The sequence below is a fragment of the Peromyscus maniculatus genome, chromosome 5 (genome assembly GCF_049852395.1).
Source record: "Peromyscus maniculatus bairdii isolate BWxNUB_F1_BW_parent chromosome 5, HU_Pman_BW_mat_3.1, whole genome shotgun sequence".
Taxonomy (NCBI): domain Eukaryota; kingdom Metazoa; phylum Chordata; class Mammalia; order Rodentia; family Cricetidae; genus Peromyscus; species Peromyscus maniculatus.
The window spans coordinates 30,118,006-30,137,311 of NC_134856.1; the positions used below are offsets into that span (position 1 = coordinate 30,118,006).

Consider the following 19,306-nt stretch of genomic DNA (forward strand, 5'->3'; position numbering starts at 1 on the left):
ACAAGAAGCTTACAGAATACCGAATAGGCTGGATCCAAAAAAAAAGTCCCCTCGCCACATAATAATCAAAACACTAAACACACAGAACAAAGAAAAAATATTAAGAGCTGCAAAGGAAAAAGACCAAGTAACATATAAAGGCAAACCCATCAGAATAACACCAGACTACTCAATAGAGACTATGAAAGCTAGAAGATCATGGACAAATCTCATGCAGACACTAAGAGACCACGGATGCCAACCCAGACTATTATACCCAGCAAAACTCTCAATCACCATAGGCGGAGTAAACAAAATATTCCAGGATAAAACCAGATTTAATCAATACCTGTCCACAAACCCAGCCCTAAAGAAAGCACTAGAATGGAAAATCCAACCCAAGAAGCTAAATAAATCCATGAAAAAACAAGCAATAGATAATCCTACACCAACATACACCACAGAAGGACAACACAACACAACCACAAAAAATAACAGGAATTAACAATCACTGGTCATTAATATCCATCAATATCAACGGTCTCAACTCACCTATAAAAAGACACAGGCTAACAGAATGGATAAGAAAACAGGACCCATCCATCTGCTGCATACAAGAAACACACCTTAACTTCAAAGACAGACACTACCTCCGAGTAAAGGGCTGGGAAAAGGCTTTCCAAGCAAATGGACCTAAGAAACAAGCTGGTGTAGGTATCCTAATATCTAATAAAATAGACTTCAAACTAAAATCAATCAAAAGAGATCAGGATGGACATTACATATTTATCACGGGAAAAATCCACCAAGATGAAGTCTTGATTCTAAACATTTATGCTCCAAATACAAAAGCACCCACATTCATAAAAGAAACACTACTAAAGTTCAAAATGCACATCAAACACCACACATTAGTAGTGGGAGATTTTAACACACCACTCTCACCAAAAGATAGATCTACCAGACTGAAACTTAACAAAGAAATAAAGGACCTAACAGATGTTATGACTCAAATGGACCTAATAGATATCTACAGAATATTCCATCCTAACACAAAAGAATATACCTTCTTCTCAGCACCCCACGGAACCTTCTCAAAAATTGACCACATGCTTGGACACAAAATAAATCTCAACAGATACAAAAAAATTGGAATAACATCCTGTATCTTATCAGACCACCATGCCTTAAAGTTAGACCTCAACAACAATAAAAATTATAGAAAACCCACAAACTCATGGAAACTGAATAATGCCCACCTGAAACATCAATGGGTCAAGGAAGAAATAAAGAAAGAAATTAAAGATTTCCTAGAATTCAATGAAAATGAAAGTACAACATACCCAAACTTATGGGACACTATGAAAGCAGTGCTAAGAGGAAAATTCATAGCTCTAAATGCACACATGAAGAAGATGGAGCAATCCCATACCAATGAATTAACAGCACAACTGAAAGCTCTAGAACAAAAAGAAACAAACTCACCCAGGAGAAATAGAAGCCAGGAAATAATTAAATTGAGGGCTGAAATCAACAAAATAGAAAACAAGAGAACAATACAAAAAAATCAATGAAACAAAGAGTTGGTTCTTTGAACAAATCAACAAGATAGACAAACCCCTAGCCAAATTAACCAAAAGTTCTAGCTAGAGCAATAAGACAACAAAAGGAGATCAAAGGGATACAAATTGGCAAGGAAGAAGTCAAACTTTCACTCTTTGCAGATGATATGATAGTATACATAAGTGACCCCAAAAACTTTACCAGGGAACTCCTACAGCTGATAAACTCCTTCAGTAAAGTGGCAGGATACAAGATCAACTCAAAAAAAATCAGTAGCCCTCCTATACACAAATGATAAAAGGGCTGAGAAAGAAGTCAGAGAAACATCACCCTTTACAATAGCCACAAATAATATAAAATACCTTGGGATAACACTAACTAAACAAGTGAAGGACCTTTTTGATAAGAACTTTAAATCTCTAAAGAAAGAAATTGAAGAAGATATCAGAAAATGGAAGGATCTCCCATGCTCATGGATAGGTAGGATTAACATAGTAAAAATGACAATCTTACCAAAAGCAATCTACAGATTCAATGCAATCCCCATCAAAATCCCAACACAATTCTTCACAGACTTGGAAAGAAAAATACTCAACTTCATATGGAAAAACAAAAGACCCAGGATAGCTAAAAGAATCCTATACGATAAAGCAACCCTTGGAGGCATCACCATCCCTGACCTCAAACTCTACTATAGAGCTATAGTAATAAAAACAGCTTGGTACTGGTATAAAAACCGACATACAGACCAATGGAATCAAATTGAAGACCCTGACATTAATCCATGCACATATGAACACCTGGTTTTTGACAAAGAAGCCAAAACTATACAATGGAAAAAAGAAAGTATCTTCAACAAATGGTGCTGGCATAACTGGATGTCAATATGTAAAAGATTACAAATAGATCCATATCTGTCACCATGCACAAAACTCAAGTCCAAGTGGATCAAAGACCTGAACATAAATTCAGTTACACTAAACTTAATAGAAAAGAAAGTAGGAAGCACTCTTGAACGCATTGGCACCAGAGACCATTTCCTAAATAAAACACCAACAGCACAGACCCTGAGCACAACAATTAATAAATGGGACCTCTCGAAACTGAGAAGCTTTTGCAGGGCAAAAGACACAGTCAATAAGACAAAAAGACAGCCAACAGAATGGGAAAAGATCTTTACCAACCCCACATCTGACAGAGGATTGATCTCCACAATATATAAAGAACTCAAGAAACTAGACATCAAAGTACTGAACAGTCCAATTAAAAAATGGGCTAAAGAGCTAAACAGAGAATTCACAAAACAAGAACTACAAATGGCTGAAAGACATTTAAAGAAATGCTCAACATCCTTATTCATCAGAGAAATGCAAATCAAAACGACTCTGAGATACCACCTTACACTTGTTAGAACGGCTACGATCAAAAACACCAATGACAAACAATGTTGGAGAGGATGTGGAGCAAAGGGAACACTCCTCCACTGTTAGTGGGAATGTAAACTTGTACAACCACTGTGGAAATCAGTATGGCGGTTTCTCAGAAAATTAGGAATCGAACTACCTCAAGACCCAGCCATCCCACTCTTGGGCATATACCCAAGGAATGCTGATTCATACCATAAAGATACATGCTCAGCTATGTTCATAGCAGCACTATTTGTAATAGCCAGAACCTGGAAACAACCTAGATGCCCATCAACAAAAGAGTGGATGAAAAAAATGTGATACATATACACAATGGATTACTACTCAGCAGAGAAAAACAATGAAAGCATGAAATTTGCAGGCAAATGGATGGAACTAGATAAAATCATCCTGAGTGAGGTAACCCAAACCCAGAAAGACAATCATGGTATGTACTCACTCATAGGTGGATTCTAGATATAAAATAAAGAACAATCAGACCACAACCCATAGAACCATAGAGGCTATATATATAGCATGGAGGTCCCTAGGACGACTGTGGCTTATAATAAATTTCAGTTTTACTCAATTATTGAAAAAAAATATCCAAATGAATGGAAACACATGAACTATGAACCAAAGGCTGAAGGGCCCCCAGCTGGATCAGGCCCTCTGAATAGGTGAGACAGTTGATTGGCTTGATCAGTTTGGGAGGCAACTAGGCAGTGGAACCAAGTCCTGTGCTCATTGCATGAGTTGGCTGTTTGAAACCTGGAGCTTATGCAGGGACGCTTGGCTCAGTCTGGGAGGAAGGGACTGGACCTGCCTGGACTGAGTCTACCAGGTTGATTGCAGTCCTTGGGGGAGGACTTGTCCTGGAGGAGGTGGGAATGGGGGGTAGGCTGGGGGTAAGGGGAGGGGGTGGGAGGGGGGAGAATAGGGGAACCCATGGCTGATATGTAGAACTGAATGGTATTGTAAAATAATATATATATATATATATATATATATATATATATATATATATATATAGACATCAATGATAGAAATCCAATACAAGAACAAAGATAAAAATGAGGGTTTGAGTACTCAAAAAAAAAGAAAAAAAAAGAAAAGAAAAGAAAAGTACATTTCCCCCCTATTTGTCGAACTCTAGGGTTTTATAAATGCAAAGGAAACCACATGAAATGCCTTAATATTTTAAGTCTCATGTTGAGCTTGGGTACCTCAAAATGTCACCAGATCTATGGTCCTGTGTCGGAGAGAAGGAGCCTCCTGTGTCCTTCTGAGGCCCCACACTTCTCAGTCTCTTTGCTAGGACTCCTTGTCACCCCATCAGGCTGTTCTGGGCTTTTACGACGCAGGTGGCCTTATCCATCTCTATTCTTATTACTGTGCAGTTTGTTGCTCTACATCAAATCTCTTCAGATTATTAAATCCTGCTGCCTACCCATCACATCTACTAATGTCTTAAATCTCTGACAAGCACTCCGAGTTACATTCCACAAACCTATGTCCTTCTCTACAGACCTGCAGCAATGTCTTTGGCTAGCTCATGGCTACTGTCATGCTCCAGCTACTCAAGAACAAGCCTTGGAGTCAACTCCTTTGCTCCAATGGGCAAATGCAGTCAAACTTACCGTCATGGATGTGGCCATGTCTTAGCACCACCACCTCTACCACCACTGTCTGAGTGGTCACCAGGTGAAATGCCACAACGGTGTCCTAACAGGTTTCTGTGCCTCGGTTCTTGTACCCCAGAACCTCACAGTAGCCTCAATAATCTTGTTATATGTAATTCAGACATTATTCATTTGGAGAACTTGAAATATTGGAACAAAGAATCTAGGTGATACTAATGGCCTACGTGACAAAACCTATTAATCACGTCACTGCTCATCTGACTATCCACTCGCTTAACCAGATATATTGGCCTCCTGATGACTCTGGAATGTGTCAAGATACCTGCTTATAACAGTAGTACCTAACCAAATGCTCATTCTGCTTGGATGGCTCTTCCGACAGATGTTGCAAGCGCACTGGAACCTGGGCCCAGCCATCCACAGGTAAATACCTTCTTCTTTCACACACTCCGGCCTCATCGAAGGCCTGCAATGGGGCCACCAACTGTGGACCAACACCCACCCCCCAAAACTGTGAGCCAAAGAAACACTTCTTGCTTCTAAGATTACCTCAGATAATTTATTTTAGTAACAGAAAGCTGACTAAAACACACACACCTTCTTTACCTCTTGGTGAAGACAGCTCAACTGTCACCTTTTTAAGTCCTCCACTGATTAACCAACCACCCCTTTAAAAGCAATATCTTGAGTGAATACACACGTACACATACCTCTAAAAACATATTCCATCATCACACATCACATACAACAGATACAGCCCAGCATGCACATACCACATACACATGCTCCAGCGTGCATACACACAGATATAGACATATTTCAGCATGTACTCACTCCACCCACACACATACATAGACACACTCCGCATGTGTGCGCCCTCCCCAACCCCCACACATACAAACCATTCATAGTCCAGAATCACTAATGCCTATTTCCTATTTCTATTTCACTGTTGGTAATAAAAATTAAAATGTGGTTACTTTCTTTAATGTGTGTGTTTTACTTTCTTGTTTGTCTGATACTGGTGTAGAGAAAACAGCCTGCATAAGCTCATAGAAGCCCACTCTTAAAATTTTCAGGCATTTTGCAAATTGCTCATTAATGTAATGCCATCATTACAAATATCATCTATAAATCTCCAATTAATTATCTATAACAATAGGCAATGCACATGTAAAAGACATACTTTCTTAATTGTCACTTAATTGTTATGCGTGTCTATAACATCACAGATGCTTACTTCACCAGTGTCAGGGGCATGCTTTTAAGCTCTTCCCAACTTTGCATTCAGGAGCATCGAATCCATAGCTTGAGATAGGGTGTGGTGGGAATATTTACGCCGTGGAAACGAGCAAACCCTAGAAAGTAGGGCTTTCTGTTCCCACAGAGTCAGGTGGTGAGTAGCAGAAACAGTCTCTGGCACTGCAAGGCTCTCCCATGCTGCCTCCCAGAGCTGAGTAGAGCAACCAGCATTGAACTAGTACAAAAATGTTTGTGGGATGGAAAACGGATCTCTCCACAAGTCACTTGCAGAAGTCTAATGAAAAGGCGCTGCAAAGCTAGATAACATTCTCATTTCAGAAAACACATAGTTTTATTCAAAACTCTCCCTATTAAATAATGCCACATTAATTCAAATAAATGTCTCATAAAATGATGATTCAACTCAGCTACAGCTGGCGTCTATCCAAACAAATAATCAGACATTCTAAGTTGATACTTTCTTCCTTGAGAGTTCTGTTTAGTTTTACAGTTCAGCAAATTTGCAAAAGGCTTTGTATGTGTGTGTTGGAAAGCATATGCCTTTAACTAAAGATCAATTGCACAATTAAATACTACTGAAGATAAAAATGCTTTTTTCTTATTTTGATAACAATTCACCTTTGAACTACTAGAAACTATAAGTACAGACAACAAATGCATCATTAACTCACAACAAATAAAATCAATGCCTTCTAAAAGCAAGACATAGCAAGTGGTCTTCTTAATTACTTGTTTAAATGACCTGGGGATTTTATTTTATTTAATTTTTTTTTAACCAACTGAATGGAATAAGCCATGCACACTAAAATGAGATAAAACATGATGGTTAATTTACTCAAGATAGGAAACAGTTCAGTATTTAGAAACTCCTTGGGCTACAATCCAATGCCGTTTATCTTTTGAGCACAAAGCAGATTTCTTGAAATCCTTCAATACACACACACACAGAGTGGGGGGCAGAGAGAGAGAGAGAGAGAGAGAGAGAGAGAGAGAGAGAGAGAGAGAGAGAGAGAGAGAGAGAGAGAACCTGTCCCTTTAAAAATAATTGCTTACAAATTTAAGCCTGCTTCACTCTTCAAATTTTGATGTATGAAAGTACTTTTAAATTATCCACTGAATTTTATTTGTGAAGAAAAAAATCTACCTGTTATCCTTCTCAGATCTTGTACACAATTGCAAAATGCTTTCATTAATATTTTATAAAAGCTAAGGTAGCTAAAAAAAATTGTAAATTTAGCAAAAGTACAAATGTAGCAAATGCTGAAGTCTGAGGATAAAGCTATGTGGAAGGTGTTACTGGCCTTTCTTTAACCATGAAGAGACAGAATTCCACCAACTTATCCAAGTCTGAATAGATGAGTGGAAAGAACGCCCTCCAGAGTTTGACTGAACTGTCTGCTCTTTCCATAAATCTTCTGAGATTCCAAATGGTTTCATTATCATGTTTCAAACTTGATTTGCTTAGCAGTTTTCTCTGTCCTTACCTTCTACAGCTTGGCTTTTCCCATTCTTGTATCTCACACAACGACAGTAAACACAAACTTAAACATTATTCTCTAAGTTTTAGAGTAAAAACTAAGACTCCCCAAATCTTACAGTAAGCCTCTCTTGCAAGCTTGGGCTTTCCAGGTTTAAGGCAGCAGCTAAGACATCTGTACTAAGCAGTGTCTTCCTAGGAGGAGGGTATCCTTTGCAGAAGTCCAGAGGATTCCAAGTTCTCTTTGAAAGAAAAGGCATATTTTAAAAAAAGATTTATATTTATTTTATTATTTGTGTGTACGTGTGTGTGTCTGTGTTTGTGCACTCACATGTGTAGGTTCCCACACAGGCTAGAAGAGGGCATCAGATGCCCTGCAGCTGAGGTTTCAGGCAGTTATGAACCACCTGATGTGGGTGCCAGGAACTGAACTCCCATCCTCTGTGAGATCAGCAGGTCCTCTCTCTCATCTGCTGAGTCATCTCTCAGACCTGAGGTCTATTTTCTTGTCAAAGCCTGTGCACGGTGCTGTAATTCCAAGTCTGACCAAGGAAACACAGAGTCTACTAAGAATGGCTGCCCCCAAAAGAAACAGTGAAGGACTGTGTGTATGTGGAAGGGCACTCTCCAGAAGTAAGCCCGGCACATAGTTTGAGGCAGCCATGGATGAACAGCAAGAGAGACAGGCACTCAGCTTACTACCACAAGTCACCAGAAATCAACACTTTCCAAGGCAAGGACACATTTTTAGAGTGGTGGTCACCTGGCCACTGTTTGTTCTGTGAAAATCCTGATTGTTCTTCCAGACCTTGCCTATGATCTGAGGGTGTTTGTACTTAATAACCATTCAGTATCAATTGCAGGAGAGGTTTTGTGGAATTGCTATGCATACAGTTTTATGACTATTTTAACACAAGTGATCTGTGTAGAATACAATTTTATTTTCTATTTCTACTTCACAACTTATACAGCAATGAAAATTAAATACTTAAAGTCTTTAATAAAATATTATGAAACCACAAGCCTGTCCATATTTAAATGTGACCCTGGTGTTAATAACGATCACTCATGAAGTTTTATAATTTGCTAAGAGCCATAACTCCTGTGAAGTACTCAATCTCTGCATTTGTTCTGAAGTGAAACTAAATATCTGGCCTTTAACAATGCAGCAGAGTTCAAGGGCAGGGCTTCTTAAAATTTTCTGTCTTTATATTACCTCAAAATAAATTATCATAACACAATCACATCTTCACATCCAAGAAAAATATGTAACAACAACACAGGTAACTTCAATACAGCAAACACCATAAGAGTTTCACGCCACAAAATGAAAATACATGAAATGAAATCCCAACAGCGAAGAAGACACATCCTGCAAGCATTATACAATGAGTGACAATTGTGTACTTTGAATGTGCACTCTTGATTATCTGCAATCCAGGCAAATAGAAGTTTTAAATAACCAGTGTTTTGACAGTATCAAAGTTGCTATGAGAATTTATTTTTAAAGCCAGTTTTGCAGTATGTCACGGGCCCAGAATAGTTTGGGCCAGCATGCCACCTCCTCCCACATGGAGGGCTCACTACTCAGTTTCTTTGATCTGCCAATTCGATACAACTTCCAGTAGGGTCATTCTAGGACTGACTGGACCCTTGGGTTATTCCTAATTCCATGGCAAAGCCCTCCTGAAGCTGTCACCATCCCATGTCCACTTGTCATGCAAAATAACCTGTGGTGTCACATGGTAAGGTGTCCACCATGGTAAGTAGTTGTCTTAGTACTCCTAACCATTAAACTCCTGAATAAAACCTGAAGATAAAAATAACCAATTCTGGCACACTCAGAGCCCGGGCTTCTGCCTACTGATGAGTAGTGCTGTTTCCCAAGGTGCTCTTGGCAAGGATGCTTTGCATTCACATTATTATGAAAATTAAAGTTTTTATTGTTTTAGATTTTTTGACCACATAAACTATTTTTCTTGACAAATGAACTTACAACAACAAAATAAAATTGTTTTGCTTAAACTAGCAATGTATGTCCCAGTCTAAGATCTTTAGTATGCTATTGGAAAACTAACTTACAAGAAAATCTCCAAGAATTTCAGAGCCCTCTGAGAGCAACTGTTACTTGCTAAAATGAACTTACATTTATACAGTTATTGCATATACTTCAATCTACATTCTATGACAAAATCCCTCGTGTTCATGAATAATGACAAAACTTGCTTTCTATCATGCTGAAAATAATGCAAATAAGACACAGTTTTAAGGATTCTTTTAGGGTTGTCATACATTACTAAAGGTAACAGTCCATCAAGAAGGTGTAACAATTTTAAGTACCTAAGCACTAGATATTGGTGCATTCAATTTCATAAAAACAATACTGGACATAAAAGGACAGAGGAGTGGACAGATATGGTAAGAATGGCTGATTTCTATACTCTTTACAACTGACAGCATTCTGTCTATACTCCTCTTACCAGCTGACAGCATCCTGTCTATACTCCTCTTACCAACTGACAGTATCCTGTCTATACTCCTCTTACCAACTGATAGTATCCTGTCTATACTCTTACCAACTGACAGCATCCTGTCTATACTCTTACCAACTGACAGTATCCTGTCTATACTCTTACCAACGGACAGCATCCTGTCTACACTCTTACCAGCTGACAGCATCCTGTCTACACTCTTACCAACTGACAGCATCCTGTCTACACTCTTACCAATTGACAACAATCCTGTCAATTCCCTTACCAACTGACAGCATCCTGTCTACACTCTTACCAATTGACAACAATCCTGTCAATTCCCTTACCAACTGACAGCCATCCAGTCAAAAAGTCAACAAGAAAGTTTCAGAATTAAACTGTACCATAAACCAAAATGTGACTTAACTGACATCAATAGAAAAAAGGAATACACATTCAATGGCAGCCCAGGGGATTCTTTCTAAAATATACCACATTTTAAGGGAGAAAGCAAGTCTTAGCAAATACAAAGAAAAATTGAAATAATTTCTTGTACCTTATCAGGTTGTAGAATAAATGGAGAATAAATAAATATCATAGAAACTACAGAAACCACACACACAGATACTGATCAATACACTCTTGAATAGTCAGAAGCAGTTAAAGATATCAGGAAGGAATTTTAGAAACTCCAAGAATCATATGAATACTGAAGAACAAGGCACAAGAATCTTTGGGATGCAGCAAGGCAGTTTTAAAAGGAAAGTTTGTAGCTATAAAGGCTTACATTATCAAACAGACAAACAACAACCACTAAGAAGGTCTAAAATCAACAACACAATGATGTATCAAGATCTTAGGAAAAGAAGACCTCAAGCCCCAAACTAATAGACAGAAAAAATACTAAAGCTCATGGAAGAAATTAATAAAATATAGAGTAAAAGAAAAATACAAAGAATCCATGGAACAAAGGGTTGGCTCTTCAAAATGATATGACTGAAAAGTTCTGAACTAAACTAACTGGAAAAAGGAAACACTCAGTAATTAACAAAATCAGAGAAAAGGAATTGTTACAAAAGATATCAATGAAACCCAAAGGATAATTTGGGAAAACCTATAATACAAAAATATGACAAATCTGGAAAAATGCATAAATTTCTAGATATATATTACCTGTAAGAATTAAACAAACAAGATCTGCAACAGAGAAAAGCTCAAGATTAGACAGGTTCATTGCTAGAATCTACCAGATTTTTAAAGAAAGATGTTAACCAAATTATCCCATACAATAGGAAAGGAAGAAATACCACCAGATTCACTTTATGAAATAGTATTATGCTGATACTAAAACAAGATAAGGATACAACAATGAAAGAAAATAATCAATTTCCTTGATGAACATTGATGCACAATAACATCTTTGCAAACTAAATGAACCACACATTAGAAAGATTACACACAGCTGGGCATGTTGATGCCCAACTTTAATCCCAGCACTCAGTGGGCAGTGGCAGAGGCAGGTGGATCTCTGCGAGTTTGAGGCCAGCCTGTACTACAAAGCAAGTTCCAGGACAGCCAGGGCTGTTTGTTATACGGAGAAACTCTGTCTCTAAAAAACAAACAAACAAATAACAAAAAAAAATCATACACACCATGATCAAGTTGCTTTATTACAGGGATGTGAGGATGGTTCCACATACACAAATCAATAAAGGTAACAAACCATATAAACATGTATGATGTTTGAAGTCTTAGCTTGATAAGGCATGAGAAAGTGAAAAAAGGGACATAAATAGAAAAGACAAGGTCAAATTATCCCTATTTTGAAACAATGTAATCATACACTAGAAAAGTCTTAGATGTAATAACAATTTTAAGTGAAGTAACAGAATATAAATTCAACACACAAAAATCAGGAATTTTCTACATATAAATAATGAACTTGCTAAGAAATAAATCAGGAGAATAAATCATGCCAAAATATCAACAAACAATAATAAATCTAATCTGAAGCATAAAGCTAATTAAGGAGGTAAAAGACTTCTACAACAAAATCTTTACAATATGAAGAAAATATTAGAAGGGAGAAAACCTACAATGTTCATGAATCAGCAGAGTTAATGTTGTGAAAATGTTATATCACCTCCCTCCTCCCCTCCCCACACTTTATCCTTGTCTATCTCAAACCAGAGGCAACTTGTAGATGAGACTAGAACTAAGGCAGGGCACAGAACTTTGAGAGACTGTGCACAAAATCTGAATGCTCTTCCTGACAGGGGAATTGTTGTTTTATACATGTGATTTTCATCTGTCACATGTGCTACCACTGTTCGATGAATCACACCGTTGTCATCAAGGGTGATTATTAAAAACACACTCGATCTGCAACTTATAACTCAACTGCAATAGGAACTTCCAACAGCAAGGCCCCCGGACCTAGAAAGGGGCGCAAGTCTCATGTTTCATGACTAAAATTGTGTGTTTTTCAAAGAATATTTATGTGAAGCTTCAGGTTATCACTGCTAAGCATCTACCATGAGATAATGCTCCTGGAGCAAGGACCAAGCAACATCTGACCCTGGCAAGTGACCTACTGTTATCCAACAGTTTTCTGTTTTAGAATGTAAGTGGACAATCTTTAGCCACCTGGCCTATTCCAGTTTCTTCCTTCTTTCTTCCCTTCCCCCTCTCTCCCTCCTTTCCTTGAGGGGTTTTGTTTATTGCTGTTGCACTATGTAGTCCTGGCTAGCCTGGAACTGGCTATGTAGACAAGGGCTGGGCTTAAAGCTATGTGCCACTCTGTTCAGACAGGCTTGAAGGTTTTTTTTAACCTTCTCTTTCCTGCTTCCAAACCACCCAATGTAACTCCCCACTTTGCTCTCTTCAAATTGATGGACTGTTGTTCTCTTTTAAAATAACTGTTGTTGCTGTTGTTGTTGTTGTTGTTGTTGTTGTGTGTGTGTATTTCTAGCGACATAAATACAACCTGCTCAGCTCATATCATGTTACTTGTATATACATGTTCTCAGAGCTGACCACTGGTATTAGATAACCTACCACTGTGCTCCTCGATGGGGAAGGCAATGGCTTAGAGGATTCTGATAAAAACGCCTGCGATAGCACAGGCTCTAAGAACACAGTAAGAATGAGGACACACAGGGCTGACCTGTGCTGCTTCCCATGACGAAGAGTATCAACTTTTCCCAACGCAAGTTCATGGCAGTGCCCAGGAATTCCATTCTCTAAGGTCTTATGACTAAACGGAGTTTTTATATTTTAAAATTCTGTTTTCTTGGACTGGGGAGATGGCTTAGAAGTTAAGAAAGTAAACCATTCCTTCAGGAGACAAGAGTTCAGTTCCCAGCACCCATGTCCAGTAGCTCACAACCACCTGTCACTCCAGCTTCAGGGAAAGCTCCATTCTGGCTTCTAAGGCACATGATCCCTCATGTACATGCATACAAACAGACACACATACACAAAGACATGCATACATACACACAGACATACACACACACACATGTACATACAGAGATACACACACAATTAAAAATAATAAAAAGTAAATCTTATAAAACATGCTTTATAAATTAATAGAAATGAAAAAAAATAAGTGGAAACGTTCACAATATGATGAGTACTGAAGATGTATTTATGGAACATGAGCCTTAAATGCTCTTTACAATTGTACCATCTAAGTTCATCATAGGCATGTTTTTGTTTGATTGTTCAGTTACAGGTTTTCAGTTCTTTCTATATAGAAATTACTAAATTAAACTGAGAAATATACGAGGTGGCTTAAGATATTAATCTTCTACAATCAGTGCAGCTCAATATGAGCATGAATATAAATGTCTTACTTCCTCAATTCTAAGTCATGATTAATGGATAATACATCTCAGTTTACTTGAAAAAAGAAACCTGCATGTGTGATCTAGTGACTGAAAGCAACCTCTGATTTTCCTTTGAAATAAGACTTGTTTTTATTTTAAATTATGCACATGCATGTGTTTCTATATTATCTATACACAGGTATTTGCTCAAGAAATCAGGTGCCCAGGGAGACAAGAACATGATGTCAGGTTCCCCGAGCTTGAACCCCTGGCAGTTGTGAACCACCCAGTGCCATGCTGGGGACCGGCCATGGTTCCACTGTAAGAGCAGAACACACTTTTTGCCTCTGAGACATCCTTCTCCTCGAGCATGCCATTATCTGAACTTTCCAGAAATAGAGAGGAGAAAAACAACAGTTATAAGTGAACCTCTGGCTACCCTAGCTGAGGACATGTGGATCTTGACCTGCGTTCAATGTTGTTTTTGAGGTCAAAGCTGGACAACACTGAACCCACATATCAAGATCCATATGTGTGAGGACCTGCCTCCAAAGTCTTAAAAGTCCCTTGGGATAGGGAACCCTGGGAAAATGGCTGCAGCTAAAATGTGTCTGCAGCCTGAAGTACCAGGGTCTGGAACGCACTTTCCCCACAGCCTGAAACCAACTGAGGGCATCAGGTGTTGGAGCTCTCAAGATGCATCTGCAGCGGCCTCCAAGCCTGCTCAGTCTCTACATGCTCAGGGATAGGTCTTCACAGCAGGAGATGTTAGCCAAGGTCTTGTCTAGGGACAGACTCAGATACTCATGCACAGGGGCTGCAGGGTGCACTGCTGGCATTGGACACAGCGACACCAGCAAACTGGAACGAAACTGTTGGCCTCACCTCTCGGTGCAGACCCAGCATGCTGCTGTTGTTCTGTTCTATGTCCTTTGTAATTGCCTGCATGCTGGCCATGAGTCCTCATCAGTGACTGAATGTTTCTCCATCCCTTCTCCAGGGGTGGGAGAGAATCTGGGCCTTAGCAGTTGTCTTTTCTTGCCTTGACACTGTGCCTTAGCCTGTCTTCTCCAGAGGCAACAGCGAGGCCCAGAAGCTCTGGGTATTGATTTCAGCCCTGGATTCCTGCCAGGGCTTCGCCATTTGGAGCCAAGGCTGCATTTGCTGTGGAACTGATGGAGACAGGAAAGAGGAGGCAGCAGCTGGGGAGGGTTGACTCCTCCTGCTTCTTCTTTGCCTGCAGCCACACAGATCTACTAGGCAAGAGGCACTTAAAGGTTCTGAACAGGAGACCATTTCCCATTGTGGAAGGAGGGAGTTGGAGTTGGAGGAGGAAGAATTGGTCTGGCAAGGTGTGCCCAAGAGCAAGAGACCTGCTCCCAACCTAGGCACTTCAGATTCTCTTTCCTGCAAGACGGGACACATGATATGTTTGAAAGGAACACTGAAGCCAGAGGCAAAGACTGGGCAGATTGTAACAGCATCTCCTCCCATCTTCTGCCAACATGCCAAGTGGCCCCTCCCCCAAACAAAAGAAAATAATAAACGAAGGCTAACAGTCAAACAAGTGTTGCCTCACTATTCACAGGCTATCTGGATAGCCAACATGGATTCTTAAATTGGTCTCCATGAACCCGATCCTGGAAAGAGCATCATTAAGGTAGGGTTGCCTTAATGTCTCAGTTCAACAAGGGGAGATGCTCACTGCAGCAGGTTTCCCTCGATGTTGGTGTAAACAACTGTGAATGTCTGCTCTCATGGTCAATAAACAGTAGAGTACAGGTTCTAGGTCAAGAATCTGTGATGCTGAATGAACCATTACTTGGAATTCACCACAGCCAACAACATGCTATGTAGGTGACAGTCATTCTGTAAGAATATGTTGTCAGGTGAAATCACAGCATCCCCGGTTTTTAAAGCACACCGCAATGCTCACACAGACAAAACTGCCTGACCACATTTCTCCTTAAAGGATGCACGACTGTGTACCTAACTCTGGTATGCAGCTTTGCCCCATGTCCAACCATACTTCCTACAGATCTCTTGGTGTTAAAATTTGCTTTTATTTTATTCCTTTTAAATCTCCATTTATAGAAAAATCAAATTCCAAGACGTATAATGGAGTATCAAAAGATATTTAGTGTGAAAAAGGTCAATCAGAAACCAAAATTGCAAGTACTCTCAGGCCTGATAACTGCTCACCTAATGAAGAAAGTGGGTCTGCATGTGTAGGGCTTGCAGTGGGCCGAGGAGCACAGCTCTTGGCATCCACTGGCACCCACTGGCACCCACTTGGCAGGGCTGGCACAATCCTCCTGGAGTAGGAACCAGTAAATATATCAAAATCTCCTTTCCCTCCCAGCCTTTTCAGTTCCTCTGTCGCACGCTGCCTCCCCTCTGATGTAGCACAGTTCAGCCTTAACTATTCACACAGACCCATGTATATATGCACTCATGCACATATGTGTCTAAATAATGTTATATGTGAACACTTCATTTTTCCCAGCACATTCACATTTCTAACTCCCAATTCTGTATAGAAATTCTAGAATGGAACACTCTCATTTTCCAAATCATTTAAAGAACAGTTATGTTTTCTTTCATCTACACTGTGAAGGGTGACTCCTTCCTATTTCTTCTAAAGGTCACATCTATCTCCTTATTGGTACCAACTTCATTACTGAAGGGAATTATTGATTAAATACTAATTATTTAATGGGAAAGACAAAAAGGCCACCTCTTGTTTTCTTAATGCTCATAATATACCATATTATTCATATTAGATTTATATAGACTTGGATCAGTACCTCCTGTAGAAAACTAGGCTCCTTTTGTACTTCAGGGAACAGACAAAAGTTCAGCTAACTTTGCCAAAGTGGTGGAAGCCAGACATGAATTCTGGCAGATTCTAGGGCAGGGACCCACCCAGTTAAACCCACTGTGTGGTTCTCTCAGGAATCATAATCTGTTAATTGTGAAAAGGTTCTCTTTACTTACTTATTCAAATGATTTTTCTCTCCTCACTCTTTGCCTGATGCATGATCACCTCTTGGCTAGTTCTGGCAACCCAGGTGGAACTCAAAACTGGAAAGCTTCAGGAAATGCTGACTTGAGTGTCAACGGACAGCGACTGGGGTGCTGGCCTGTGAGTGTCTACAGTGACGCTCCCATCATCCAGCAACTGCTTTGGCATTAATGTCAGTAGAAAAAAACAGTGTTCTTCTTAGCACCTATAAACGTCTTTTGTCTTCATAAAACTCACAAATAATAGCTGATTAATCCTAATGAAAACCTCCAGCATCTGTAAGGTCAAATTCATTCTCAAAAGCATTTATAAGCAGACAGGTTGTTTCCCTAATTGATGAGGCCTCCAGCTCACTCATTATGAATTACTGCCTTAGATCCCCAAGGTCCATCCAAAGTCCTGATGGACTAGGAAGCTGAGCTTTACCATTGGACAGGCCAGGGTTTCACAGAACTTTTCTGGGCTGCCCTGTTGCCCTTTGATTTTGCAACATCTCTGAAAACAGGGTTCTTTTAGAGATAAGTAGAAACAATCCAATACACTAATATATCTTTTTATCCCTGTTAATACTGTATTTTCTTTTTTTCAAACTTCTGCAGATTAAAAATAAGGAATAGGTCATTTTTAAACTAACACTTAGATAAGCATTACACACTCATGTTATTTTCCTGTTTGACTTCATATTTAAAAGCTCACACATAGCCGGGCGGTGGTGGCGCACGCCTTTAATCCCAGCACTCGGGAGGCAGAAGCAGGCGGATCTCTGTGAGTTCGAGGCCAGCCTGGGCTACCAAGTGAGTTCCAGGAAAAAGGCGCAAAGCTACTCAGAGAAACCCTGTCTTGGAAAACCAAAAAAAAATAAAAAAATAAAAAATAAAATAAAATAAAAGCTCACACGTATCCAGGTGTGGTGGTACATCCTTTAACTCCAGCAGTCAGAAAGCTAATGAAGAGAATTCCAAGTTTGGGGCCAGCCTGGAATACATAGTGAGTGTGAGGCTATGCTAGTGGGACCATATCTCAAATAAGTAAGCTCATTTACATGATATACAGATATTCTACAAAACTGGTCAACAGGTCTAACGCTGTCTCTCTTTATACTCTCTTGACAAGTGTATGTATGTGTGTGTGAAAGGTAGGGCTTTCTAATATCTTAAATATTCTCTTTGCAAGAAAAAAAGAAGCAGATGAGTCACTGAAGTAAGCAAAACTGAAGTGAGTATACAAAACAATTGTCCCAAACATGAACACAGATGTCACCAGGATGTAGGGAAATCCCTTGAGGGAGCCTCACTTTTCCACACAGTACAGCATGACACTAACAGAGGGACCAAGGTACTCCTGACACCAAAAGAGCAGAACATGCTAAGTATGAGCATACATATGAGACAGAGTTGCAGGAAGAAAGCTGCAAATATGATGTAAATACAAGATTTCAAACTAATAATTCAAACCTATTTTCTCTCATACTTGTCTAAAATTTCTGTGACTCCTAGGAAAAATGTCTAATCAATCAAAAGTTTGACTTTAGAAAGGGTAATGATATATCTTGTTAGTGAAAGTAGAGTTATGCAAAGAGAGACGGTGTTGTCTACATGTTCTCATGTCCACATCCCAGCAATCGACAATGAGAGATAAAATATACCCTCTCACAGAAGATTTCTGAACTGTCACATACAAAATGCCATCTCTGAATTGCTTAATAGTGGTTGGGGTGTGGCCATCCACTCCCACCTCCCCACCTTGGTACTCACTATTCCTCATAGCTCCATCTAATATGCAGGATGACTATCCACACATAAAAAAAGGGTGTGTGTGTGTGCGTGCATGTGTGCGTGCATGCATGCATATAAATACCTTTACTTGATAAACTATCTCACTGGTCAGAATCTCCTATTCTTAGTAAAAGAACTGACTTTCAAACTAGGCAGTTACTGCCTACCTAAGAGACAGTATTTCCAGACCACTAGGCTTCAGGACATGACCAATTATAGCCAAGGAGATACAAGAATGATATCAAGAAACTACTAGACAGCCACTCAAAATCTAGTGACTAGAAAAATGGAAGGTTGGAGAGACTATGAACCTGTAAGTCTAGCATGGCCACCCTAGGCAGCTTCTACCTATATTCTTTAACATGAAAGAATACTTATTTGAGTCCTTTTTTTCTGTGTAGCTGCAGCTAACACTAGGTGCTACAAAGCACAAAACAGCAAGGCAGCATTGCTGTGGGAGCTGTTTTGAAGTAAACCGGGCAGAGTTTTCAGTAAGAGCAGGTGATGTCCAGACCTGGCCGTGGACCAGTCTCCCCAGGAATCAAAATGCTGAGATGGGCCAGTGGGCTGGTCCTAGGAAGCCTGTACAACTAGCTCTCTTTGAATCCAGATTTTCAAAACATGGATTAAAAACCCTGGTTTCTTTCTACTTTCTATTACATGTTTTAAAGCTCAAATTAATTTTCAATGTACTTTCCAGGCTTGTAGTCAGAATAAAAGAAAAGAAATTGTGAAATTGAAACATTGGAAAATACACATAACAAAAAGGTGGCCTTGAACCACCCAGATATTGAGAAGGACCATAATTGACCATCGTACAAAAATCACACAAGCCTGGAGAACCCTAAGGAACACTGACAGCCTAAGTGGA

The 19,306-nt window shown here is 39.4% G+C and overlaps 1 protein-coding gene across 11 annotated transcripts in view; it reads right to left on the reverse strand.

Moving 5' to 3' along the window:
• The window catches only part of Nr3c2 (nuclear receptor subfamily 3 group C member 2), a 331,912-nt gene that overhangs the window by 204,229 nt on the left and 108,377 nt on the right, over positions 1-19,306 (reverse strand). The window lies entirely within an intron of this gene.